This window comes from Sapajus apella, unplaced genomic scaffold (genome assembly GCF_009761245.1).
Source record: "Sapajus apella isolate SASKATOON/1434 unplaced genomic scaffold, GSC_monkey_1.0 scaffold59, whole genome shotgun sequence".
NCBI classification, from domain to species: domain Eukaryota; kingdom Metazoa; phylum Chordata; class Mammalia; order Primates; family Cebidae; genus Sapajus; species Sapajus apella.
Genome location: NW_022436999.1, coordinates 8182067 through 8208983, shown reverse-complemented (window position 1 = coordinate 8208983; position 26917 = coordinate 8182067). Strand labels below are relative to the sequence as shown.

The 26917-nt window shown below is 44.4% G+C and overlaps 1 protein-coding gene across 2 annotated transcripts in view; it reads right to left on the bottom strand.

The window, feature by feature from the left end:
* SPTB (spectrin beta, erythrocytic) overlaps positions 1 to 25446 on the bottom strand; it is a 138392-nt gene extending 112946 nt beyond the window's left edge. For both annotated transcript variants that reach the window (XM_032245884.1, XM_032245880.1), the window contains exon 1: positions 25249 to 25446. The gene's annotated coding sequence lies outside the window, so the exon portion shown is untranslated. The remainder of the gene's footprint in view (positions 1 to 25248) is intronic.
* Positions 25447 to 26917: the final 1471 nt, after the last annotated feature.

Here is a 26917-nt window from a genome sequence, read left to right as displayed (position 1 = left end):
GGCTTAAGCAGACAAAGCACAGTAAGGCCCAGAAGGCTGTCTCTCCAGGAATCTCACTTCAGTTTTACAAGGCAGCTCACTTCCTGAGAAAGGAGCTTCCCAACACTCCTGATAAAGGCCAAGAGTCCTTCCTGAACCTCCCTCACCAGGACTCTTCACAGCTGCCACCCAAGAGGGAGCATCCAGCTGTGGGGAGAGAGGAACCCACGGCCAAGTTCCTTTTCTTCAGTGAGACTATCCTACTTCTCAGCACAGCTGACCTGCCCCTAGCCATCAGCAGCATGCCCCTAAGAGGCTTAGACAAGTTCAGCAAGGAAGAAAGAGTTTCAAGGTTTAGAAGGGAAAATTCAGTCCTATCCATAACTTTGGGATGCTCTGAGTAAGTCGTTTCTCTTCCTCACCAAGCCTTCTTCCATATGAAAAGGAAGAGATGATACTACCCAACCTGCCCCAAATGGATTAGCCAGACAAACTTTGCAAATCAAATGCCTTGTTCACTAATGCCTCCCAAGCAGAACGTGCCCTCCCTGGGGCAATGAAAGGTTCCCAAGGTTTATAGAGCTCAGAACCCCTCAAGGGAGAAAGGTGGGAGTTCTCAAGAACTTGTTTCCTGATAGGTTTCAGAGGAGGGCAACGCAGCCCCAAGTGTGGGAGAGCTGCTGTTAGAGGGGAAGGATGGCTCCAGAGAAAACCCAAGTGGCAGCCGCTGCTGACACGCTGTGGGACCCTGGACAAGTCCACTGCCTCTGTGGGAAGGGAACAAAGTTCTTAGTTTTCCTCTGAGACTCAAAGAAATTTGAGTCTATGCTTTAGTTTTCTTAACATGCGTTCATATGGTCCTGTGAAACCCTTTGAGGGATTAGCACCAGAAACCAGTGAAGAAAGACTGGACTCTAAACCAAGTAACCCCAGAATGCTGAGTATGAAACCCCAAAATGCAGCATGTAACCGTGGTACACAGATTTGATAGTGAGGGTACCAGAGAGCCATTGCCATATTAATCTATTGCAAACCCTCAAATGAACTACTCAAATCTTGGCTTAGAAGGTCTTTAGTGCCTATCTGTGGCAATAATGAAACCACAAAGAGCATCGTCCAACACAACTGCTGGATCTAGGAGAGAAAAAACAATCCCAGGCCGGACACAGGGGCTCACACCTGTAATCCCAATACTTTGGGAGGCCGAGGCGGGAATATCACTTGATCCCAGGAGTTTGAGGCCAGCCTGGGCAATATGGTGAAACCCCATCTCTACAAAAAGTTTAAAAATTAGCCGTGCATGGTGGTATGCATCTATAGTCCCAGCTACTCGGCTGAAGTGGGAGGATCACTTGAGTCCACGAAGTTGGGACTGCCATGAGCCATAATCATGCCACCATACTCCAGCTTGGGCACCAGAGCAAGACACTGTCTCAAAAACAAAACAAACAAAAAACAAAACAAAACAAAACAAAAATCCTGAATCTGGAAATCATTTGGGATGAATGGGCACAACTATCCTCTGAAAAATATAAATTATTTCTAGCACAAGGGACTTCAAGAAAATATCCAAGTTCTTGTTCTAAATTGTTGTTTCATTAATTACTCTATTTACTATTGCTAGAAATATGGGAGCTGGTGGCAAAGATGTTTATGCTCAAAATTTTACATCATTATGAAATCCAGCTCTAATAGGACCTTGGATACATCAATTCTTTGATCCCTTATAACACATAAAGAGATCTGCTGGCCGGGTGCGGTGGCTCACGCCTGTAATCCCAGCACTTTGGGAGGCCGAGGCGGGTGGATCACGAGGTCAAGAGATCGACACCATCCTGGTCAACACGGTGAAACCCCGTCTCTACTAAAAATACAAAAAATTAGCTGGGCATGGTGGTGCGTGCCTGTAATCCCAGCTACTCAGGAGGCTGAGGCAGGAGAATTGCCTGAACCCAGGAGGCGGAAGTTGCGGTGAGCCGAGATCGCGCCATTGCACTCCAGCCTGGGTAACAAGAGCGAAACTCCGTCTCAAAAAAAAAAAAAAGAAAAAAAAAAGAGATCTGCTAAACATCAACAGATTTGCTAAAGAGAAACTGAGCTATAATGACGACAGTATTTAGCATTTTTGTTCACCCATCATGTGCCAGGCATCTGACACACATTTTTATCCACAGCATAGCACAATCCTATCTTCAAGGTGGGTATTATTTATTCTTCCCTACTTTACTAAGGAGGAAAATGAAGATCAGAAAGATTAAATTACCTGCTGTGGCCACACAGCTAGTGATTGTTAGAACCTGGATCTGAAGCCAGGTCAGATTGTAGCCAAAGCATATACCCTCTGCCACACTACACAGCAGGAGTTTCTACTACAAATGAAGTCACCTCACGAGGAACGGAAATTTACTACTCACGGTACAGTAAACAGAGGGTGCAGGTAAGTGCTAGGTGACATGGAGTAAACAGGCTGCGGCAGCAGCCATGTTAAGCTTGATTCTTATTGAAGTCCTTTAAAGGGCAGGACAAGCACTTGGGAAAGCAGTAGATTTAATATATTTTGCAGAGATGATAGGAGAGGCAGCAGATACTAAAAAAGGCACCATCTAGAGAAACTGGAAATTCGAGCAGGTATAAATGAGATCACAGTCAGGAGCAGTAGGAGGCCTTGCTGTGGGGAAGGGAAGCGAGCAGAGCCTGGACACCCACAGGTGACTGGAAGAAGAGAGGAGAGAGAGAGCGGAAGCTGCAACTGGACACCAAGTGAGTAAGAGAAAGCAGGGAGGGAGGGAAGGAAGGAAGGAAGGAAGGAAGACAGGAAAAGAGGGAAGAAGAGGGGAAAGCCAAACAAATGACAGTGGTATTTGATCTAAATATGCATCCCAACAAAAGGCTGGTGCCTGGACCCTGCCTGGGAGAAGGGGCAGGTGATGTCCTCGGCTACAGGAAAGGTCTGTCTGCCTGTTCAGAGAGAATGTCAGAAGAGCACCAGGGGAGTCTTGGGGCTCAGCCTTCCATTTCCCCAGCAAAAATGGCCTGATTTTATGAGCCCCATTAGCTTAAACAGACTATCTACATCTAGCAGTTTAGAAATAGTTCCATATTACTGGGTAGAGCAAAAGCAAAATAAGAAAACAGAAACAATGTAATCGGGCATTATTTTAAAATTGGTTAAGTAGCCAGGGTCCGTGGCTCACACCTGCAATCCCAGCACTTTGGGAGGTTGGGGCTAGGGGAGCACTTGAGGTCAGGAGTTCAAGACCAGCCTGGCCAACATGGCAAAACCCTGTCTCTACTAAAAATACAAAAAGTTAGCTAGACATGGTGGCACACGCCTATAGTCCCAGCTACTTGGGAGGCTGAGGCACAAGAATCACTTGAACCTGGGAGGCGGAGGTTGCAGTGAGCCGAGATTGCACCACTGTACTCTAACCTGGGCGAGAGAGTGAGACTGCATCTCAGAAGAAAAAATAAATAAATAAAATAAAATTGGTTAAAGAAAGTATGGATCTTCTGTATCATGAAATACAGTGGAACAATTTTGAATGAGGTAAACCTATAGGTATGCATATGAGGAAAGATGATCTTTATGTATTGCTAAGTAAAACAATGTAAGCTGTTAAATAGTATGTAAACTATAAAACATTTTCTGTAAATATAAATAGCAACTGGCCAGCTGTAGTGGCTCACGCCTGTAATGCCAGCACTTGGGGAGGCCGAGGTGGGCAGATTGCTTGAGTTTAGGAGTTTGAGACCAGCCTGGACAACATAAGGAACCCCATCTCTACAAAAAATACAAAAATTAGCCAGGTGTGGTAGTACATACCTGTGATCTTAGTTATTTGAGGGGCTGAGGTAAGTGGATCACTAGAGCCCAAGAGATTGAGCTGCAGTGAGCTCAAACATGAGCTATGATCATGCCACTGCACTTTAGGTGACAGAAAGAGACTGTCTCAAAATATATGTGTGTGTGTATATATATAGCAATCATATTTCATTAGTATATGTATAAAAGAATATGGAGAAATATGCATCAAATTATGGTCAATGATTATCTAAGGGCTAAGCAAGGTGGATGGTGGAAAACTTTCATTTTCTATAGTCTGTATTTCTGTAATATTTTACATTAGTGAAACTTTATATTACATTTGTGATCAGAAAGAAAAAAATTTAAGTGTTTCTTAGAAGGCTATGAATAAAAAGTTAAGTGTCTCACCTCATCTCAGTTAGAAAAGGTAAAATTGCCTAAAACTTGAAGTCAGATGTTTCCAACTGAATGAAATACTTTATACCCCTAGAATCTAAGAGAATTACAGCAAATATGGCCTGATCCTTGAACTTCTGACCTTCCCAAAAATAGTTTGGGATGGCAGGAGCTGGACTTCTTAGCAGAGTCCTCCTATTCACTGGGCAAGAGGACATCCCCCAGTGACACGAACCAGGCAAAAAAAGTGTATTCACACCCAGAGAGCTTTCAGGAAACAAGATCCTCTTATCACCATCAACCAGGAGACTCATCTTTCACTCACTCATTGAATGAGTCCCTTTGTTTCCCCTAAAGGATCATTATATATTCTTTCCCTGCTTCTACAGAACATCCTGGTGCCCCAGAATGGGGCACTGAGAGGCACAGGAGGAGTCCCAGTAAAAACTCACTTGTCCACATTTTCAAGAGAAACAGGACCTGAGAGGGCATGACCCTGAGAAAAGGAGAGGAGCATCCACCTAGGCACACAGGTGTGGAAGTCAGGACTGTTTTTTTTATAACTACACTTCAAAACTCACATGCGTATGACTTATATTCTCACCCATAGGTCATATATCCCACAGTAGAATACATTGTAGGACAGGTTCAAAAAGTCCATCAGTCTGTTGACAAACACGTCCTTTCTGCCAGGCATTGCTCTATTCACAAATAACAAGCAGTGAACAAAAGTCCCTGCCCTGAAGAAACAGGAATGCTTTTACGATGTTGGTGGGAATGTAAAGCAGTTCAACCATTGTGGAAGACAGTATGGAGATTCCTCAAGGATCAAGAACCAGAAATACCATTTGACCCAGCAATGCCATCACTGAGCATATACCCAAAGGAATATAAATCATTCTTCTATAAAGACGCATGCACATGTATGTTTATTGCAGCACTATTTACAGTAGCAAAGACATGGCACCAACCCAAATGCCCATGAAAATGTGGTACATATACACCATGGAATACTATACAGCCATAAAAGAATGAGATTATGTCCTTCACAGGAACATGGATGAAGCTAGGAGCCACCATCCTCAGCAAACTAACACAAGAACAAAAAACCAAACACTGCATGTTCTCACTCATAAGTAGGAACTGAACATTGAGAACACATGGACACAGAGGAGGAATAACACACAGTAGGGCCTGTTGGGAGGTGGGGGGTGAGGGAAGGGAACTGAGAGGACAGGTCAATAGGTGCAGCAAACCACTATCGCACACATACACCTATGTAACAAATCTGCATGTTTTGTGCATGTATCCTGTTATTTATTATTCTTTTTTAGAAGAAATAAAAGAGAAAAAAAAATGTCCCTGCTCTTGAGAGCATACAGCCAAGTTCCAGGCTCATATAAGGATGGAATGCCACAGTGCCACCTATCATGGTTCTTTGAATGTGACAGGGCTCAGCAACTATTCTCGAAATGACACCGTGCATCTATGGCAGGGCACATGCGTGGCTGCACTGGCCGCTCCCCCACCCACTTGATGCTTTCCAGCCTCCCAGAGACTTCCAGCATCTACCAACCCTGTCTCTATCCCTAGCTGCCTCAGCATCCCCACTTCCCAAGGGATCCCCACTCTCGTGGCCTAAAATCATGTTATTCACTGCACAAACTTTCCTTGACCTCTCTCTCAAACCATCCTCTTTCCATCAAGTTCTCAGCAAAGCAATGTGCATTCACTGCCTTCTCCTCCTCGCCATGGCTTCCTTCTGCAGTTCCTGATCATCAAGTTTCATCCCTCCATGAAAATTGCTTTCTTGAGGGTCACTTGAGTCTCTCCCAAGGCTAACAGCCTTTGCTCACTCCTTTCTGATGTGATCCCTCCCCTGCGTTAGACATGATTAACCACCCTTTTCTCAAAGCTGGATTTCCACAGCCTTGGATTCTCCTGGCCCCTCATCCTCAGTGTGCTGTCATGTTGCAATCATGTTTCCTAGATTCTCTTCCTCCACCCACCCCTTTCTCCACCCACCCCTTAAAGGTAGACTTTACTCAAAGTTAAGGCCTCTCTTTTCTTCTCTCATGTGATCCTCTCCCCTTTCTATGCTGAGAGCTGTCAAATTGACACCCTCAGCCCAGCCCCTCCTGGGCTCAACTTGCTACAGCAGCGCCACAGAACACGCTGCTGCTACTTCCCACTGAACACAGTTAACACTGAATTCTTTCTTTGTACCTCCTCCCTACTCCCAGAGTGCCTCTTTCTTTTAAGACTTTAATCTCAGTAAATTAGCAACAGCAACCTCCCAGATACCTGAGCTAGAAAACTCCAGCCACACTCAGCGGCCCTCTTCCTTCCCTTAAGTGCCAGTGGGCGCTACACACCTACGAGCTTTTTAAGAACCTGCAAAAATGCTTTCAGACTTGAAAATAACTATCTTATAAGTACAAAATGAAGACCATAAAATCAAAATTAGGAATAATTCTAAAATCCTTTCAAATATTTCTGAGAACAAAAATGTTTTATTAGCCTGGGTAACATAGTGAGACCCCATCTCTAAAAAAAAAATAAAAATTAGTCAGGAGGGCCAGGTACAGTAGCTTATGCCTGTAATCCCAGCACTTTGGGAAGCTGAGGTGGGTGGATCTCCTGAGGTGAGGAGTTCAAGACCAGCCTGGCCAACATGGTGATACCCCATCTCTACTAAAGATACAAAAAATTAGCTGGGCATGGTGGTGGGTACCTGTAATCCCAGCTACTCAGGAGGCTGAGGCAGGAGACTCACTTGAACCCAGGAGGCAGAGGTTGCAATTAGCTGAGATTGTGCCATTGCACTCCAGCCTGGGCAACAAGAGTGAAACTCCATCTCAAAAAAAAAAAAAAAAAATTAGTGTGGCATGGTGGCATGCCTATACTTGGGAGTCTGGGAGGGGGACTCTGTCACCAAAAAAACAAACAAACACACACAAACATAAAACAAATAAACAACAACAAAAAAATCCCATGATATTTAATGTGAGATATTGGTAAATTTAAATATTTTTGGTCCTTTATGTGGCAGGGCCTGAAAATATTGACAATGGATCCTACCTCACATAGAAAGTACAGATACTCTGACTTCTCAGAATCTCTTGGAATTCACTGCCTTCCTTCCATTCCTACTGCCTTGGTTTAGACCCTCTTGAGTCCTTTGTTATATTTCTGCAGGGTGTCCTAAAATGTAGCTGATTATATGTCACTCCCCTATTAGAAAGTGTTGATGGTCCCCCAAGATCTGGGTCCCCAGTCCAAAAAAATCTTGGCTTCCTGTAGACCAGAGGTGTCCAATCTTTTGGCTTTCCTGGGCCAGACTGGAAGAATTGTCTTGGTCTACACATAAAATATACTAACACTAATGATAGCTGATGAGCTAAAACAAAAAATTGCAAAAAAAAAATTTCATAATGTTTTTTAAAAGTTTATGAATTTGTGCTGGGCTGCATTCAAAGCTGTTCCGGGTTGCATGCAGCCCACAGGCCGTGGTCCAAACAAGCTTGTATAGACCCTGGAGCATTCTGCAGCCAGCCCCACAATAGCACCTACCTCGCTCCCCTTTGTGTCTCGCTAAACCCTCACCAAAGCAGAGAACTGTGCCTTAGCCAATGACCTCTGTGTTTTCCACACAGTCTGGCATATAGCAGACAGTAGCATGTCCTGAGGAGCAGCCGCTTCTTGCCCCCACCTCCCTGCATCATTTCTGTCTCTGCTCCACTGCTACATGGTCCTCCATGTTATTGCTGCGCACATAGAGGACTCTACGTCTCAACCAACCAACTTGAAAACCATAAAAAATGCCTGGTTTCAAATTCACCATAACCATTCTCCCTAGTGTCCTAGATTTCAGACAGTGAAAATAGCATCGGCTTTTGGGTCAAGTAGGTCTGGGTACAAGTCTGAAGTCAGGCACTTAACTGACTATGTGAACCCAAGCAAACCTAGCTTGACTAGTCTTCACATTCTCATCAGTAAAATGGCAATTACAATATCACACTGAATGGGACGATTGTGAGAATTACATGAGTGAAGGTATTCGAAGCCCTAGCATGGCAGCTGGCATATGACAGGGACCCGTAAGTACACACCATCAGCAAATAGAAGCAGAGTCTCAGATTTCTCAATGATCTGGGCCATGTGACTTTGTCAGAAGTCATTCCCCTTCCTGGAGGCTCATGTAAAATAGAGATTCTTACTTTGGCATCATGAATTCAGGATTCAAATTCCACGGTACTGCTTATAATTCTGAAACTCATCATGAAGAAATAAAAGAAGCATAAGATATTACACAGCTGATAAGAATGAAAGAGGTCAGGCCAAGCACGGTCGCTCATGCCTGTCATCCCAACACTTTGGGAGGCCAAGGTGGGAGGATCACTTGAGCCCAGGAGTTCAAGACCAGCCTGGGCAACATAGTGAGACTTCCTCTCTTAAAAAAAAAAAAAAAAAAAAAGGCCAGGTGTGGTAGTGCATGCCTGTAGTCCTAGCTACATGGGAGGCTGAGGCAGAAAAACTTGAGCCCAGGAGTTCAGGGATGCAGTGAACTATGATTGCCTCACTGCTCTTCAGCATGGGCAACAGAGCAAGATTCCATCTCAAAAACAGAAAAATGAAAGAAGCCAATCTCTATGTCCTGATATGGAAAGATGTCCAAGGTGAAGTGTTTCATCATTAAGTCAAAAGGACAAGTTACAATATAGTATGAAAAAATAACCATAACATATATATGTATATATATGTGTATATACACACACATGTATATATGTATATATACATACACATACATACCTACACAAACACTTACATACCTATATCTATTATGTATATGTCTATATATGTCTGGAAAATCTCTAGGGGATAGACAAGAAATTGTTCATCGTTGTTACCTGTGCCTCTTCTGCAGTAATGAGTCTAGGAGTGCCATTTAGACTCTTTGGTACTGTTTGAATTATTTTTACCCTGGGTAAAAATAACCATGTTCATGTTATAATTTCTAAAAACTGGTTTTTAAAAAGTTACAGAAGGTGAAGAAGGAGAAGGAGGGAAAGATACAGGCAGGGAAGCAGGTCTAGGCCATGGATGAGGACACCTGGGTTTCATTCAGGAGTCCTGCACTAACTATGCAAGTTCATGCCAATCACTCCCCTCTGGATCTCCTTTATTGGTAAAATAAGGGAGCTGAACAAGATGCTCTTCAGGGACAATTTCCATTAGATGATGTCTGCAAGACGCTTGGAGTAGATTTTATCCATAGAACATCTCTCTTTGACAAGTCTTAATGCTTTAAGCATCAGGTCTCAGAAAAAGGACAATGTATATACGATTTCACTTTGACCCCCTTCACATTTCAGTAAGAAAGCATTTCCACCGTCTTACAGACAGAGAAACCAAGTATAGACCGTAATGATCACTTGCCAACCAAATACACTGCTCACCAGACTCTGCTGTTCACAAAGAATTATGACTGCCAGGAGTTTTATAGCTCCCAATTCATTCTGTGCCTTTTCTGCAGAGGAGGCACACAGCTTATGCAAAACAAGCAGAAGGCTGTCTATGCTGGTAGAAGCAGGGTGAGATGTAAAGTGACTTCCTCTGGGTCAGAGCATAAACAAAGCTCACTCCCAGCATATTTAGAAGTATTGAACCCTTGGGATCAACTCCACATCCCTCCCCCACCTGGACTGAAAGCTTCACCTTGAAGACGCGTTTCACTGCAGTCATTTTTTGAGCGTTTTCTGGGTCAGATGCAGTGAGAGCAGCTCAACCGAGGCTGCCAATGGAGTTGCTACATTGAGGACACCGTACTGAGTACCAGCTCTACTGCTGGGCTCACCAGCAACTACGGTAAGAAAGGCCAGGCTAGCCTGGATCCATGGAGTACTCTCAGTCTCCTGGGCAAAGTGACTTTGTACAGCTTTGAAACGCAAATGATCCAGTTTGTCCTAACAGGTATAGGTCTCTGCCTTGCAGAGGGTACTGACTTCCTCTCCCAGAGCAGCTGCTTTGAATCTACCATCTTACTTCACACCTGCGAATACCTTCATTCCTCCCATCACTTCACACAGTGAAGAACCCTCCTGTGGCAACTTTAGGTTGAACATTTGGGCATCGAGATTTTCCAACAGTTCCAGAAAGTGGTTACAGAATGCACACACTCACCTTGCAGAGAAGGGCAGAGCCTGCTCTACCCTACAAGCAGCAGCCTGGATTTTAAATGAGAAAAACAGAGACCATGGCATGGCTAAAACACCACAAAGGAAAACATCTACGAAATGAATAAGACTGTCCACTCGAAGAGCATGCAACAAGGCCACTAACTAGTAGCCTACTGGTGACCTTTACTATGGCACCTAGTAATCCTCGAGATGAGATGATGATCACTGGCATTCATGACATTCCAGAGCTTCTAGAAACTGCTAGTTGTTTATCCCACCCTCACTGTCAGCTGTCCATGGAGTTTGCTGACTGTTGTCTGCGTATCGCTGGCCTCAGAATACCCCTCATAGCTCACTGGGCTCTTCGGTTGCCTTGGCCGAGTCCCTTCCTCTGTCTCACTGCCCTCAGGTCCCCCTCACAAGGCCTAACTTTGTCCCCTGCCCTTCTTTGTCCCGGGCACATCTTGCCAAGGCCTTTGAGGGCCTTCCGCGTATCAGCTCATCTCAGACCCCATCACATACTTAGAGGCTTCGTAGCTCCACTCACCACCTCTGGAAGTTAAATACCAGCTCCTATCAGTGACTGGGTGCAGGACGAGGCAGGAGAAGAGAGCGGCTGGATTGCCGTGGGAGTGCATCCATGACAGAGAGTTTTGTTGAAAGAAACAAAACATGCTCAGAGGCCTGAGCAAGCAGAATTCGGGTGAGTCCAGCCATTGGTGAGGCTCACTTTTTGTCTGGGTAAGGCACAAATGAGGGCAGAACAAACCAACCAATAAATACTGTAATACATTACAAGGTAGTTCCTACTTCGACATGCCTTAAGGACAAACAAATAAACAGATTAACTGTACCCAGAAAAAATAAAACCTCTATAAAGGAATTTTCAGGGTTTTTTTTTTCCGAAGTGTTTTTCTTAACTCTTTATTGTTATAAAACAAATCTTGTGTCTATGGATCTGAAACGCCCACTCAAAGAGCCTTTCATAGCTGCATTCTGAGGGTCAGCTTCAAACATTCACTGAAAAATGAGGTGGGAGTGACTGTATTCCGAATGAATAACTAAATTTTTCTAGCAACAGACATATCTGATGATGTAGGTTAAAATCAGCCATTACTTGTTCCTTTGATAAATGGGAGGCAGTTGGAGAATACAGAGGTGGAAGACAGCCTCCACTCAGGTCTAAAGCAATCCTCTTCCCTCCTTACCTCCATCCCATCCATAGCATCTTCCATTAGCTCCTCTTCATAATTTTCTTTAGGTAATTAATTTCTGGATTCTTTACAGTGCTGAATATTCTTGAAACCTTCCACATCACCCAATTCAACTTGTTTCTTGAGCACTCCACATAAGCCAGGACCTGAATTGGGCACCAGTGTCCCCAAGGACATCAGACACTGTCTCTTCCTCAAGGAACTCATAATCTAGAGGTGAGTCAGGCCTGTCCATGACCAGCCAGACTACAGTGTGGACAGCAAAAGAGGAAAGAATGTGTGTCTTCTGGGGTCACAGAAGAGGGAAAGAGGTTTCAGGAGAGCTTCAAAGAGGGGTTACAGCTGATGGGGGTCTTAAGGCATATATGTGTAGGAGTTCATGGCTGTGCTGGGTGCGAAGGCTCATGCCTGTAATCCTAGCACTTTGGGAGGCTGAGGCTGGCAGATCACCTGAGGTCAGGAGTTTGAGATCGGCCTGGCCAACATGGTGAAACCCCATCTCTAATAAAAATACAAAAATTAGCTGGGCATGGTGGCAGGTACTTCTAATCCCAGCTACTCGGGAGGCTGAGGCAGGAGAATCACTTGAACCCAGGAGGAGGAGGCTGTAGAAAGCCGAGATCACACCACTGCACTCCAGCCTAGGCAACAGGGTGACTCTGTCTCAAAGAAAAAAAAGAGAGTTCATGGCTGAGGAAAGAGAGGAAAGATTCTAGGCATAGAAAAAGTGGCAGCAAAGTCACAGAGGCAGAAAAGTGAGCCTAAAGTTGAGCAAGTCACAAGCATCCAAGGCGAGGTAATGGAGAAGGAATGAAGCTAGGAAGGGAGGTCAGAACAGATCGTGGAGGCCACTGCCTGACCCTTTACACTTTATTTTGGGGCAATGGGGAACCATTGAGGGCTTTAAAGTAGTGGAATGGCTCAGTCAGACTTACGTTTTTAAAAATAATTCTGAGGTCAGGGGTTGGGGTGAGTTAGAAAGGTAGAGACTGAAGGCCTGAAAGCCAATTATTCACACATAAGATAAGAATAGTGACAGTGGAAGGCCTGGTGTGGTGGCTAACACCTGAAATCCCAGCACTTTGGGAGGCCGAGGCGGGCAGATCGTGAGGTCAGGAGTTTGAGACCAGCCTGGCCAACATGATGAAGCCCCGTCTCTACTAAAGATACAAAAAATTAGTTGGGTGTGGTGGTGGATGCCTGTAATCCCAGCTACTTGGGAGGCTGAGGCAGGAGAATAACTTGAACCTGGAAGGCAGAGGTTGCAGTGAGCCGAGATTGCCCATTGCACTCCAACCTGGGCAACATGGCAAGACTCCATCTCAAAAAAAACCAAAAAACAAAAACAAAACAAAAGAATAGTGACAGTTGAAATTAAAAGAAAGGAACTAATTTGAAAATTTTAGAGGAAAAACGAGTAGCCAAGTAGAAGTGGAAGTATGGGGGGAAGAAAAGACCAAAAATGGTGCTGAGGTTCTTACTTGGGGGGATGGTGACAACATGAACCTAGCCATAAAAAAAGGCAGAAAAGCAGGGTTGGGATGAAGAAGGGAACCGAGAAGTCCCAGGATGACATGGGGAGCTTGCGATATCTTGATAGAAGTAAATGAAGACAGCCAGCAGACTGCTGTGAAGCTGATCTGGGACTAAGGAGGAGGTCAGACTAGAGATAAGGATTTAGACCTACTGGCAGTCTCAACAATTAAAAGCTGGCAGAGAGGAAGGAACAACAACAAGAAATGCAGAAGCAGTGGTAAACAAGCTAGGAGGATAAAAAGGAGGGCCCAGGCCACAGAAGCCCAGAGAGGGCAGAGGTTCAACGGGAGAGGGGTCAAATGTTGCGGAGAAGTTGGAAACCTAGGGTCTGGAAGGAAGCTATGGCATTTGACAATAATTCAGACCTTTTGGCCGGGCACAGTGGCTTATGCCTGTAATCCTAGCACTTTGGGAGGCCGAGGCGGATGGATCATGTAAGGTCAGGAGTTCAAGACCAGCCTGGCCAAGACGGTGAAACCCTGTCTCTACTAAAAATACAAAAATTAGCCGAGTACGGTGGCAGGAGCCTATAATCCCAGCTACTTGGGAGGCTGAGACAGGAGAATCACTTGAGCCAGGGTGGCAGAGGTTGCAATGAGCCGAGATCGAGCCATTGTACTCCAGCCTGGGCAACAAAGTGAGACTTTATCTCAAAATAAAACAAAAAAACAAAAAAGACAGTAATTCAGATCTTTTCTAAAGCAATTTTGGTACAGCTGCCTTATGAGAGTGGGTATATTGTACAGTACTAATTAGCATCTCCATACTCAGATGTCAAATGGCTACATTGGAAGTAGGATTCAGAACATTAATTATTTATTAAAAGCTAATAAAGGGATTCAAGTCTATTAGGTTAAATCATTGCAAATATAAAGCAACATATAAAGGTATACAACTAATTACCTCTCTAATTTCACACCATTAAAGATGCAGGATTTTAAAAAAATGCTGAGAATTAAGAGTCACATAGTATCGGCCTCCTCAACAGTGGTTCAAAGCAAGCACTCTAGAATAAACACACATGGGTTCAAGTCCAGCTGTTACCTTACTCGGTGGGTATTCATGGGTAAGTTAACTTCTCCAAGTCTGACTGTAAATAATAAACACACATGAAAACTCTCAGCATAGTGCTTAGCACACAACTTTCTCAATAAATGTTGACTCACTGTTATAATAAACTCATTAGCATAGCAATGCCTCATGTCCAAGTTAAAATTATAGGAACTTAGTTACATGTAATTTCAAACATTTGTTCTTTAATTTTTTTATGAGCTCCACACTCTAACCAACTGAGCTAACTGGCCACATGATTTTTAAAATTTTTTTTATTTTTAATTAATATATTTATTTTTAGATGGGGTCTCATTCTGTAGTCCAGGCTGGAGTTCAGTGGCATGATCGTAGCTCACTGTAGCCTTGAACTCCTGGGCTTAAGCAGCCCTCCAGCCTCAGTCTCCTAAGCAGCTAGGACTACAGGTAGAAGCCACTGTGCCTGGCCAGATTAAAAAAAAATTTTTTTTTTGGAGACAGGGTCTCACTCTGTCACCCAGCCTGGAGTGCAGTGGCACAATCACGGCTCACTACAGCCTCAACTTCCCAGGCTCAGGTGTTTCTCCCACCTTAGCCTCTTGAGTAGCTGGAACTACAGGCATGTGCTACCATGCCCAGCTTATTTTTAAAAATTTTTTGTAAAGACAGGTCTTGCTATGTTGCCCAGGCTGGTCTCAAATTCCTGGGCTCAAGCAATCTGCCCACCTCAGCCTCCTTAAGTGCTGGAATTACAGGCGTGAGTCACCGTGTCCAGCCTAATTTTTTAATCAACAAATAATTTTGAGCCACTCCCCTCCATGTATAAAGCATGGCGCTAGGTGCTGGGATTTTTTTTTTTTTTTAAAGAGTGAGACTCAGTTCCCCATTGCAAGAAGCTTGAACTAACAGTGTAGAAGGCAAGTTGACAATTACAAAACAAGAAGATCCACCTGTAAGAAAGGGATGAGAAAAGAGCTGCAAAAATACAAAGGAAAAAGCAATCGGTGCTACCCCAGGACCTGGTAAGGAAGAGGGGCTGTCAGGCAAGGCTACGAAGAAGAGGCAATATGTAAGTTTTACAGAGGAATTCACAAGGAAAATGTTAAGGATAATAATAAATATTAAGGTACCAGCACACACACACAAAGCCCAGAAAAAAAAAAAAAAAAAAAAAAGTCAGAGAAAGAGGAAGTTATTTGCCCAAGGGCAAATAGCAAGAGAAAAGGAACTGGAAGCAACCCAGACTCTTGTCATCCAGCTCAAGGAGATTTTTTAGCTGAAATAAAACATCGCATAATATTTATACCCTTCCCCATCTGAGCTTGGGCTACATGCTCTACAAAGCAAATTAAACATCTCCTGCCTGTCCTCTAAAAGTCTACAATCTAAAAATAGGCAAACTAATAAATGAACAAATTCAAGAATTTTTATGACGAACTATCACCCAAAGATAGTGTTCTGAAATAAACACTTCTCAAGTTCAGTTTGGCCCCAAAGGTGAGGATGTTAATAAATTTTTGCCCTTCCCTTTGAAGATGTTAAATACCAAGGAGAAATATTAAAATTTCATGGACAGGCTCCTTAAAAGATTACAAATAGAATTACCATGTGATCCAGCAATTTCACATCTAAGTTTATGCTCAAAAGAAGTGAAAGCAAGGTCTTAAGGAGATATCTGCCCACTCGTGTTCACAGCAGCATTATTCACAACAGGCAAGATAGAAGCAATCCAAGTGTCCACAGACGGAGGGAGAGAGAATGGGGATTTAGTGTTTAAGGAACACAGTGCTTGAGTTTTGGAAGATGAAAAAAGTCCATCTTTTTCATGATGATGGGGAGTGATGATGGTGAATGTGTTTATGCTACTGAACTGTATGAACACTTAAAATGGTTAAAATGGTAAATTTTATGTCACATATACTTTATCAAAATTTAAAAAAATAAATTTTTAAAAATTGCATCATTGCCAAGCCAATTAAATAACTATTCGTAATTTACTGGCATATGAAAACACATTGTTTCTGACAACTACATGCAATGCCATCTGAAGAAGGAAGAAAGCATGGGACCAGGCATATCCAAAAGTTCTTTGTCCAAAAGAGTGGTGTCCAGTTACTGTTCCCTGGGAGTAAACATTTCTATAACCCACTAAAAAGGTAGCTTTGTTGGCAGCCATAATCTGGCAATTTTTAATATAATCCCTGTGTACCAGCACCATCCCATCGAGGGATGATTGTCAATGTGCACATTCCAAAAATTACTAATTGAACTTCCACACGCAGAAAGCAGGGCTTTATGTAAGACTCGTGACTGTAATTCATAAATTAGTTCTTGCCCTTAAAAGCTTACTGTCTAGCTGAGCAAATAATACACGGATACAGGAAAGAAAGTTAATAATAATAAAAGAATTTGTGATTATGTTCAAATAGGGTACATGTATCTAGCCCTAATTTAGCAAGTTTGAAGAATTGAGAGATTACTGTGGAGTAGAGTGTTCCAAGAAGAATACACAGCCTTGAACCTAGGTTCTGAAGGAAACTACTCCGAATTTGGGAAAAATATTCAGGACTTAGTAAGCAGAAGCAGATAAACTTAGTTTAAGTAGAGGATTTGTGACGGAAAGTGGTAAAAGAGTAGAAAAAAAGCAAATGGAGCCAGATTACAATGGCTCTTAAAATCTAACTTTATGAGTTTGGGTTTCTACCTCTACCCAGAGAAGAACCACTGGTGGCTTTTGAGAAGGGATGTTATATGATGAACACATTGGTTCAGTGTGGGATGGTTTGGAGAGGGAGAACCTTAGTTGCTAGAAGGTGGACTCCAGGCCACTTAACCTGAGGACTACCAAGGTGGCTACAAAGCCTACTAAGTCTAAAACCAAATACGTGGTGCTCCTAGCTTAAAGCTATGACTTTAAAATATATCAGGCCAAATGCTTTTACATGAATGGAATTTTTCTGAAAGCATACACAAAACTCTTGATGGTAGAAACTTCTTAGAAATAGGACTGGAGATAGAGGCAGACTTTTACTCTTCATTGTATCCCTTGTATAATGTAGATATATGTATTAACCATGTACATGAATTTATTTTATGATTTAAAAAGTTTAAAAAATATGACAACCAGGAAGTGTTAAAAAAATATTTGGGCTTTAACCAGCCAATTCAAAACATTTCTAAAAATAAAGTGAAATATATTCCAATCTTGTTTCTCCCATATCTTAATCTCCATCATATAGCATAAACGTTGTGGTGCTGATCTAAAAGTAACAGTACAAAGTATACCACACATCTAAGGCTTCGCTTCAAACAGAGGTAATGAATCACCCCAAAATAAAAACAACTCCTTTTTGGTGTATTTAAATGAAAAGTCTGCCAGAGACTATTCCGAGTCAACAGCTCGACAAAAACAGAAATAAAAAATAATAGCCCACGGCACATTTGATAAAATACATCGCCACCTCAGTAAATGACATTTTTGTTTATCCAGTTGTTCAGGCCAAAACAATGGAATTATCTTAGTCTTTTTCTCTCATCCTGTATATCCAAATCTCAACATCCCTACCTTCAAAATATACTCAGAACCCAACTGCATCTCACCAGCACCATCACCCTGATCCGTCCTCTCTGCCCTGGACCACTGCAGTAGCTTTTATGGGACTCCCTGTCTCTACTCTTGTGCCCCACAACCAATCCTCCTTAGGGCAGCCAGAGAGATCCTCTTGAGACACAAATCTGAGCAAGTTGCTCTGCTGCCCACAACTTCCAGTGGTTTCCTGTGACCCTTGGGCTAAAACCCAAAGTCCTTACATGGCCACAAAGCCTGCACCATCAAGACCTGGTTTTCTCTCCAGCACTGTGGTCAGCTCTCCCCCTGACCCCCTGTTCTCAGGCCACACTGGCCTCTTTGCCATTGCTTGGACACAGCAGTGGCCCTACCTTGGGGCCTTCCCACTTGGTATTGTTTGGCTGTGTCCCCACCCAAATCTCATCTTGAATTGTAGCTCCCATAATCCCCATATGTCATGGGAGGGACTCGGTGGGAGGTAACTGAATCATGGGGATGGGTTTTTCCTGTTCTGTTCTTGCGATGGTGAATAATCTCAAAAAACCTGATGGTTTGATAAAGGACAGTTCCCCTGCATACACTCTCTTGCCTGCCACCCTTTAAGACGTGCCTTTACTCCTCCTTTGCCTTCTGCCATGATTGTGAGGCATCCCCAGCCATGCTGAACTATGAGTCAATTAAACCTCTTTCCTTTATAAATTACCCAGTCTCTGGCATGTCTCAGTGTGAGAACAGACTATCACTCAACCTGAATCTCTTCTCCCAAACATCCCATGCCCCTCCCCCAACTTCATTTGGGTCTCAGCTCAAACGAAACCCCATCAGATAGTGCTTTCCCAACCACCCTACCTGAAATAGTAGAACCACCCTTCTCTCTTTTCATGTTGCTTTATTTTTTTCTTTTTAGCACCTGAAATTACTATTTTTTGTCTATTCTTTGTCATTTAGTTCCTCTCTCCCCCAGCTAAAATATGCACTCTATGACATCAGACATTTTTGCCACATTCACTGTTATAACCCCTGATCCTAGAGTATGTCTGGCAAATTAAATGAGAGCTCAGTAAATATTTGTTGAAGACTGACATAAGTACAAATCAAGGCCCTCAAGATCACTGGACAAAAAGAGACTGCTGAAGTCCAAAATGAGGCATAAACGCATTAATGCCCAGTAAATTTGGGGTAAAAGGGAATGAAAAAGCCAAAACATCAATTAACAGGCATATGAACCCTTCATTTATCTATGGTATGCTAATGAGAATCTATTAATTCATGCTTTGGAACATCATCTGTGCATACTCTGGAGGGCCATTCTTGAGGTTCTGTGGCTATGGTAAAGGGTTGTACCGTTAACAAGTGTCTTCCTCCTTCTCTCCAGAACCAATGAACATAGGTGGAATATTCTGCTGAAGAAAGAAAGCAAATGCAGTCTCAACCAGAAGGCCCAGAATATTCGATTACTCCACTGAGAAGATCTGGAAACAGCCCCAGCCTCAGAACTAGGCAACTGGGTCAAAGTCAGGTTTTGGAATAAGCTACTAGAGGGACCTTGAGTATATAAATGTATACTTCGAATCCTGTTTTGTAACTGGAAACCAGGAATAATCAGATCTTCCCTTCACATGGTCATCATAAGATAAAATAAGATGATGTGTAGACAAAGGCATGCTGAAAATTGAGTGGACTGTAGTCATCTGTGATCATCATCTTGTACTGGCTGGCCTCTAATTCACTTTCTCTTCATCACCACTGGTGAGCTTTGTCAACGGAGATTTCATCACACCTGTTTACAACTTAAAAACTTCCAGTGGCTCAAACTTCTTCACAGACTGAACCCCAACCACCTTTCTGGTCACACTCCCACCACGTGGAACTACGCTTCATCCCCTAATCTAATCATACTCTATTGTCTGTGCTGGGCAACTGCCTAGACCCCCAATCCCAGGCCCCCTCATCCTCCCTTCTTCCATTAGGGAAATCCTAGGCACTTTCCAAGGTCTTCTGGGATTCCTCAACCTGAATTAGATGTTTGCTCCTGTGTGTTCTCTCAGGCATCCTGTCGAATCACTGCTTGTTTGCAAGTCCATTTTCGCACCAGATCAGTGATTCTCCATCTGATCTCTTTGTGTGTCTTCAGCACGTAACAGTGTAAGAGAAATGGTAGACATCCAACGTCTGCACTTTTTGAATACATCTCAATTCTTTCTCAGGCCTTTCTAGCTCTAACTCTCTCTGACTCATGACTTGAAGTCAGTATTATGAAAGGTCTTTTCTTACTTTTCCACCTTTGGGGAAATATGCTGGAAGGTGAAGCTGATTGACCACTCCTAGGGTTCTCCTAGAAACAGGCTGGGACTTGGAAGAGGGACAGAATAAGGTTACAGACTTCTTTCCGGTCCTCATAATTTTTGCCTTTAAAGTGTGCTTTATTTGAATTGCTATGAGTTCTCAAATGAGACATGCCCATATTTAAGTCTCGTACAAATGGAAATTATTTTCAACGTATTCATTTTCAGAATTATTCAAGTTTCTTCTCCTTTTCACAATGGTGGAAACTCCTAAATTGACTATAATTCAAAGCAGTTATTGTTCTTTAGCTGCCAAGGTGCCCTGTTATTCTTTTCATAAATATCCCAGATGATCTGAGCCCGGTTCAAGGCAAAGCCTATTTTTTTCTAGCCCTGTGCCTTTTCACTTGCTAAGTTTATAACATTCAAATGACAGAAAGGAAGCCCACTTTTGCCCCCACTGCTAATATGATATATGTCTGAGTTTTAATTGGTCTTATAATTCTACCCTCAGCCAGGTCTGCACAGGTATGGTATAGAAATAAAACATGGCAAAGCCTGAGAAGGGCTTGCTGAGGTAAGAAAAAGATGGTTTTGTAATATTTCCTGCAACCAGGAAAAGGAAAGAGAAGAATGAATTTGATAAGCTAGCCAGACAATTCATTAGGGAAGCATTTTCTGTCTATGACCACCTCTAAGACTATGTGAGCTATAAAGGCTAGGGATCCCTTGGTGGTTTGATATTCAACTGAGGCTGGCTGAAAATGGAAGAATTTGGATCGCTTGGCTGTGAATTAAGAAATACGTGCAGCAACGAAGGGAAACACGCTATGGCATTTTCTAAATATTTACCAAGGGGAGTTGGCAATCCGTGAATAGAGCCAGATTTGACAGTGAATTCTCCTGACTGCCTCCTACGCTCTTCCTCAATCACCATCCCCATCGCCAAATCAGGTGACCTTCACCTCTTGGGGTTGTCAGAGGAAGGAAGCATCTCTGTGATAAACCCAGCAAATGCCACATGATTCTGGCACACAGACCACTGCATCTACTCTTCCTCCACAGATTTCTTATCTAAGACAAAGGATTAACTTACGACGTGTCTGTTAAAACCAACTGAGTCAACACAAGCTACTTTAAAGATAAAATTCTTTTTCCTACAGTCATTTTTGGCTTGTAATATCCATATGGTTTCAGAACCCAGTATCCATGAACTTCCCTGCCAGTCCTAATTATATAATTGAATTTCTCATCAGCCCACATAGCAGTTATTTTCACTCTTAATCCTCCCAAGTTCGCTGATAAATGTTAATCTGCAGGTCTGAAGTTATTTTTTTTAATTCCATAAATTTAAAATTCCATAACAAAGAAATGTATTTTAAAAGACTTTTTAATTAATTCATGAATTAGAGATGGGGTCTCATTCTGTTGTCCATGATGGAGTACAGTGACACAATCATAGTTCACCACAGCCTCTTTAACTCCTGGGCTCAAGCAATCCTCCTCCCTTAGCCTTCCAAGTAGCTGGGATTATAGGCACAAGCCACTATACCTGGCTATTTTATATCACTTTTTTTTTTTTTTTTTGAGATGGAGTCTCACTTTAGACAAAGTTTCACTCTTGTTGCCCAGGCTGGAGTGCAGTGTTGTGATCTTGGCTCATTACAACCTCTGCCTCCCAGGTTCAAGTGATTCTCCTGCCTCAGCCTCCCAAGTAGCTGAGATTACAGGTGCCCACCACCACACCTGGCTAATTTTTATATTTTTAGTAAAGATGGTGTTTCACCATGTTGTCCACACTGGTCTTGAACTCCTGAGACCAGCCTGACCGACATGGTGAAACCCCATCTCTACTTTAAATCTCTCACTGGTCATGTTTCCTACCTTTCCAGGTCTTGAGCAGAGAGTAAAATTTTGTGTGATTTTGAAATTTAAAGCACTGCTCTTCAAGAGCAATTTGGTGATGAGGTTTAGGTTAAAACATGTATCTGACAGTCTCAGTAGTTCTCTGAAGTCCTTTCACATGCCCCCCCAAAATGGACATAATTACTTAAGATTTCTTGTCTCTAGATTGTGATGTGCATAACTATTGTTTTAAAACGTATACGTCTGTATACCTTACAAGCAATGAGGAAGATTATAGAACAGTTTAGAATTTAATGCTTCAGAATGCCTTCTCTCCTGCTTATCCTCGATACCTTTTCTTTAAGATTTCACTAAAATGAAAGCACTGGATATTAAAACATATCCTCTTATAATCTCCTCCAAAGGAAATAAAATCTCAGTAGTTTGATTAGGCAGAACTTCAGGAAATAAAGTGTACTGGCCTTGAAAGCACAACAAGAAAGAAATGAGCTCAAGTGATAAGAAGTATAGGTGCTATAGCTACATATCAATGATCAGATACATTCAGCTAGGTCTCACCTTTAAGCAAGTAAGTATGTACATGGAAGGCAGGGTTCAGTGACCTCCAAAATCCCTTCCCTTTCCGATAGCATTTGCCTCATGAATTTTTTATAGTCGTTCTCTGTCCTATCACACTGTCCCTATGTATCATCAAGCCCTCCTGGCCACTTCCAGGACTGAAATGAAAATCTGTTCTTTAAAAAAAAAAAAAAAAAAAAATCCATGCTTTGACTCCTGCCAAAATTATAGTTCTGTCCTTGAAACGACGACCTGAAAATAATGGGCAAGGCTAAAAACCTCTGAGAAAATAAATGCCCAAAATTGTCTTCAATATTTTTTAGCTTCTCTGATATAAGTAGAACCATTACCTGAGGTCCTGGGAATGAAGACTGTGAAGCTGGAAGACAATGCTAAAGTCAAATCTTTCCAACTGTACTCTATTTTCCCTGCTGAGTGTCTAACCTTAAAAAGAGGGTAGAACCAAAAAAACTCAGTTTGAATCTTGAACCCATCTCTCATTAGCTCTGTAATATGAAGCAAGTTATTTAATCTTCCTGAACCTGTTTCCTTACTTGTAAAATGCTGATACTATGAGCTACCTTATAGAGTTACCATGACAATTAAATTGGATAATATAAAGAAAATGCTGAGCATTCATTTGTTGGTTTCCTCATTCATTCAACAAAGATTAACTGAGGGTCCACTACCAGCCAGGTACTGGGTAAAATAACATAAAAGACAGAATAAATAAAAGCTATTATTATTTTCATTGACCAAAGACAGTCTGTTTCCAGAGCTGTGGCAGACCTGTCAGACTTTGACTTTAGTTCAAAACTTTCATTCACACCTCACTTGCCTAAGATACTCATTTTCAGTTTGCCAAATTGATCCCAGGTGGGAGTCTTGCTCCTGCCATACCTTCACCCCCAAAACTAATCATCTAGCAGCTGTTCTGCTATAGGACACCTTCAGAACACTTGGAAGAAGCATTGATCAGAGCCAAAGGTGGTATCCCAACTCTCTTCTGGGCAAGCCGCTCAGGAGAACTTGATATGCCTGTGCTACAAGGCCCATCCTGGATGTCTGGGAGTTCTTGGGTGCTTACCATTCCATGAGAGAACTCTGAGTCTTCCCAGAACTCAAGATTAATGGGACTGGCTCATCCCCAGTCATTGCCACTGGGACACTGATAAAGCTAAGAGTAACAGCTAAGGGGTCTAAATTCCACATTTTCATGAGGGTTTATGTCTTTCAATGGTTCTTTAGAGTTTTTGATAAAATTCTGTATAAATGGCCCACCTTTAATAACTCCACCAGGAGTTGGTTGGTTTCAAGGCAGGCTCTTCTTCAATGTAAGTTTAACATTCCCTTTCCTGGCTAGCCTCCAAGCCTCCAGGCAAGCACAGGCCTAGCCGTGTTAGGTGCTGTACATTCAGCATACATCAACGATAATTTTGCACTTAGGAAAAAAAAAAGTGTTTTCAATGGCATTTGGAACCTAGGACTCAGAGCAAAAGAATAAAAGTTGAATGCTGAAATAAGAAATGACCTGCCTTGGTTTATAGTGGGGGAAGGGGTGGGCGAAGAGGGAATTCTAGAATAAAATTCAGAGCCATCTGTGAAGCTAAGGATAGGACAGTGGACAGTTGAGCGGTGCCTAAAATCTTTGATTTGCAGACTCCTCTCATTAGGGAGCCGCCTGAATCTCTTTCCTTAGAAACTGAAATACGGATCGTGACTATCTCCAGGCAGGGGTTTTGCATGACTGCCTCCTACCTGGAGGTGACAGCCTAGTCTCTCCCCACAGAAATTCTCAGTACAAAAAGACTGTCACTATATTCTCTCCGTCCCCCAATCTGATGCATCTAAAATTTGAATTTACAGAAAACAGTGCCTTCTTTTCATTTTCCTTACTCCTGGCTCCTCTAATTGCTCACTGAAAACAGTGGTTTGGCTATTAATAGGCTATAACTCAAGGCCCTACCTGAAGCTCGTTGTCAGGGAAACAGTACTCCAGCCCCGCAGCTGCTTTCCCAGCCTGGGAAGTATGGATGAGTTGGTGGGAGTTGGGAATTGTTTTACAGCTTCTGTTATTTCTCCCACTTTCTGCCATTGGTCTCAAGACCAAGTTAGAGAAAGAGGGGAAACTGGAGAGGAGGGTGAAGGTAGAGAAGCCTGGAGAAGCTTAGAGGAGGAGAGGAACTCTTTGGGAGAGGAAGGCTGGGGGTCCTTGAAGTATGCCTTGAGGCACTAGGATCTTTCCTCCCTCGGTCTACACGGGGTCACTCTCCGCGCGGTTTCCAGCGCCCTAAGGCCCAGCCTCCTCTGCTGCCCTGACCTGTCCCTTCTGCCTGGGCGCTGGGCGGCCTGAGAAGCGCTCAGCCAAGTTCCCCAGAAGAGGGATATGAGCGGTCCCAGGGCTGAGAAAGCTGGACAGAAAAAGGCAGAGAGCAGCGCGGCGGTCGGACAGGCTAGAGGCGCAATCCCCTTCGCTCACAGGCTGGGGTCCTGGAGGAGGCGAACCAGAACCCGAGCCCCGTCACCCTATCCCTGCGCCCCGTGGTGACGGACTCTCCAGGATCCGGCTCTCCAAAGCTAGCACCAAGTGCCTCGGAAGCCCGCGCGCGTTCCCGTGTCCCGGGGTGATCTTTGCCGCAGCTGCCGAGCCTCCCGGGCCCCGCACCCCTCCCACCTCACGCCTGGTACGCCGGGCCGGACCCCCATCCGGTCCCCTGGGCCCTGCGCGTCACGAGCCCCCTGGGCCCAGCGCTCCTCTGCGCTGGCGCCGCGCGTCCCAGCCTTGCGCACCCGCACCCAGCTCCCTCGGTCGCCGGGCCCTCCTGGGACTCACCTGCGCTGGGACTGAAGTGGCGGCCACCCCGAACCCCGGGGCGGCGGCGGCGGCGGCGGCGGCGGCAGCAGCGCAGGGGGAGGAGGGCAGCGCGGGGCTCCTGGCACAGCGGCCGCCGGGCGCCTGGTGCTGCCGAACCGCGGACCCGCCCAGAGATATAAATAACATTATCTGAGGAGGGACATTCCTGCCGGGGGACATCGCTGCTGCCGGGACCAGATAGTCCCGCGGCGGGGGCGGGGAGGCGGGGCCGCAGCCTCCCGCAGCGCCAGGCCCAGCCCCCGCCTTCCCCACCCACTCCCGCACCTGCCAATCAGCCTCCGCGCCTGGGGGCACCTGCCCGGCCTTAGCCGGGCTCCTGGAACCCGCCTCTGCCTCCCCGCCCGCCGCTGAGCCCGGGGCGCCTCCATCGTCGCTCACCTCCCCTAACCCCGTGCCTCCCCGAGCCCCCTGCGGCGGGAAAAGGGTTGGACTCTGTAGCTCGGGCCTAATTCGTGCGCCCCGAGCGGCGAGCCTAGTGGCGAAAACAAGCCCTCCAGCCTTTCCCGCCCTGCATCCCCAGTGCACACAGTTCGGTTTTTAAAATACACGAAAAGACACTCTTAGGCCGTAGGGTGGGCGCGGCGGGCATCCGGGTGCTGCTCCCCCGCCGTCGCGGGTTTAGGAGGGACAGATTGTTCACGGGGCTGGTGCATTAGAAAGCCCGCTCCCGGGCGGGCTTCTCCCCGCTGGCTGTGAGAGCAGAAGCTGGGAGGGCAGGGGGCGGGCACTTGGCCCGAGGTCCCCACCCCCAGTCCGAGCTCGGTGTAGCTGTTTCTGCCCGCAGACCTAGTGTAATCTGGACAAACCAGGCAAAGCTGGCGGCGATCAGCCTGCAGTCCCAAGACGCTCGCACATTGCAGGGACTGTACTCAACAGGCAGGCTGCCACACCTGCCCACTGGCACCTCCTGGCCGGCCGGGGTGTCCGGGCGAGTGGGGGTGCCTCACTGCAAGCCTGGATGAGGTGCAGCGCAGCAGGCCAGAGGAAATACTAGAACCGATGGTGTCAAAGAGAAAAGGCATCTCTAAGTCGCCCCCGGAGACAGACTCACAGAACATGGGCAGCTTGCAAGGCAGTCTATTTTCTTGACTTTCTAACGATACAAGGTCATTGTTCAGTAAGGTTTACCTGCAGCCTTGCGGTAGCTTTCATCTCTTTTCTCCACCTGCGGTGCCTGGGATGATTTCTCACCAGCTATCAACACAGGCGATCTCAGGTATTATGGAAATTACCACAGAGATTAAAAGCTCATAGATGCAGAAAGGAGTTTTAACTTTTACTGATGCTGCCTGGTGTTCTTAACAAGGGAACAGTCTTACTCCTGAGTTATTTGCTTGGGAGTATAATCGTGCTGTTTTCCAGAATTCACCCAAAAAAGGGGTGTTTAATTGCCAGATGTTCGAGTTTAGTTTACATCTTGAACATATGGAAAGATACTTCACTTCCTGCTGCAGTCCCACTTTCTGAGAGTGGGCCTTTAAATACTGAGATGTGCCTAGTGGGACAGACACCCCAGGTATTACAAAGCCACAGAATTCTCCACTCCATCCTCCACTTGGCTGGACCCTTATTTTAGCTCAATTTTCCAAGAGACACTAGTAATATGGGAAATAAAATACAAAAACAT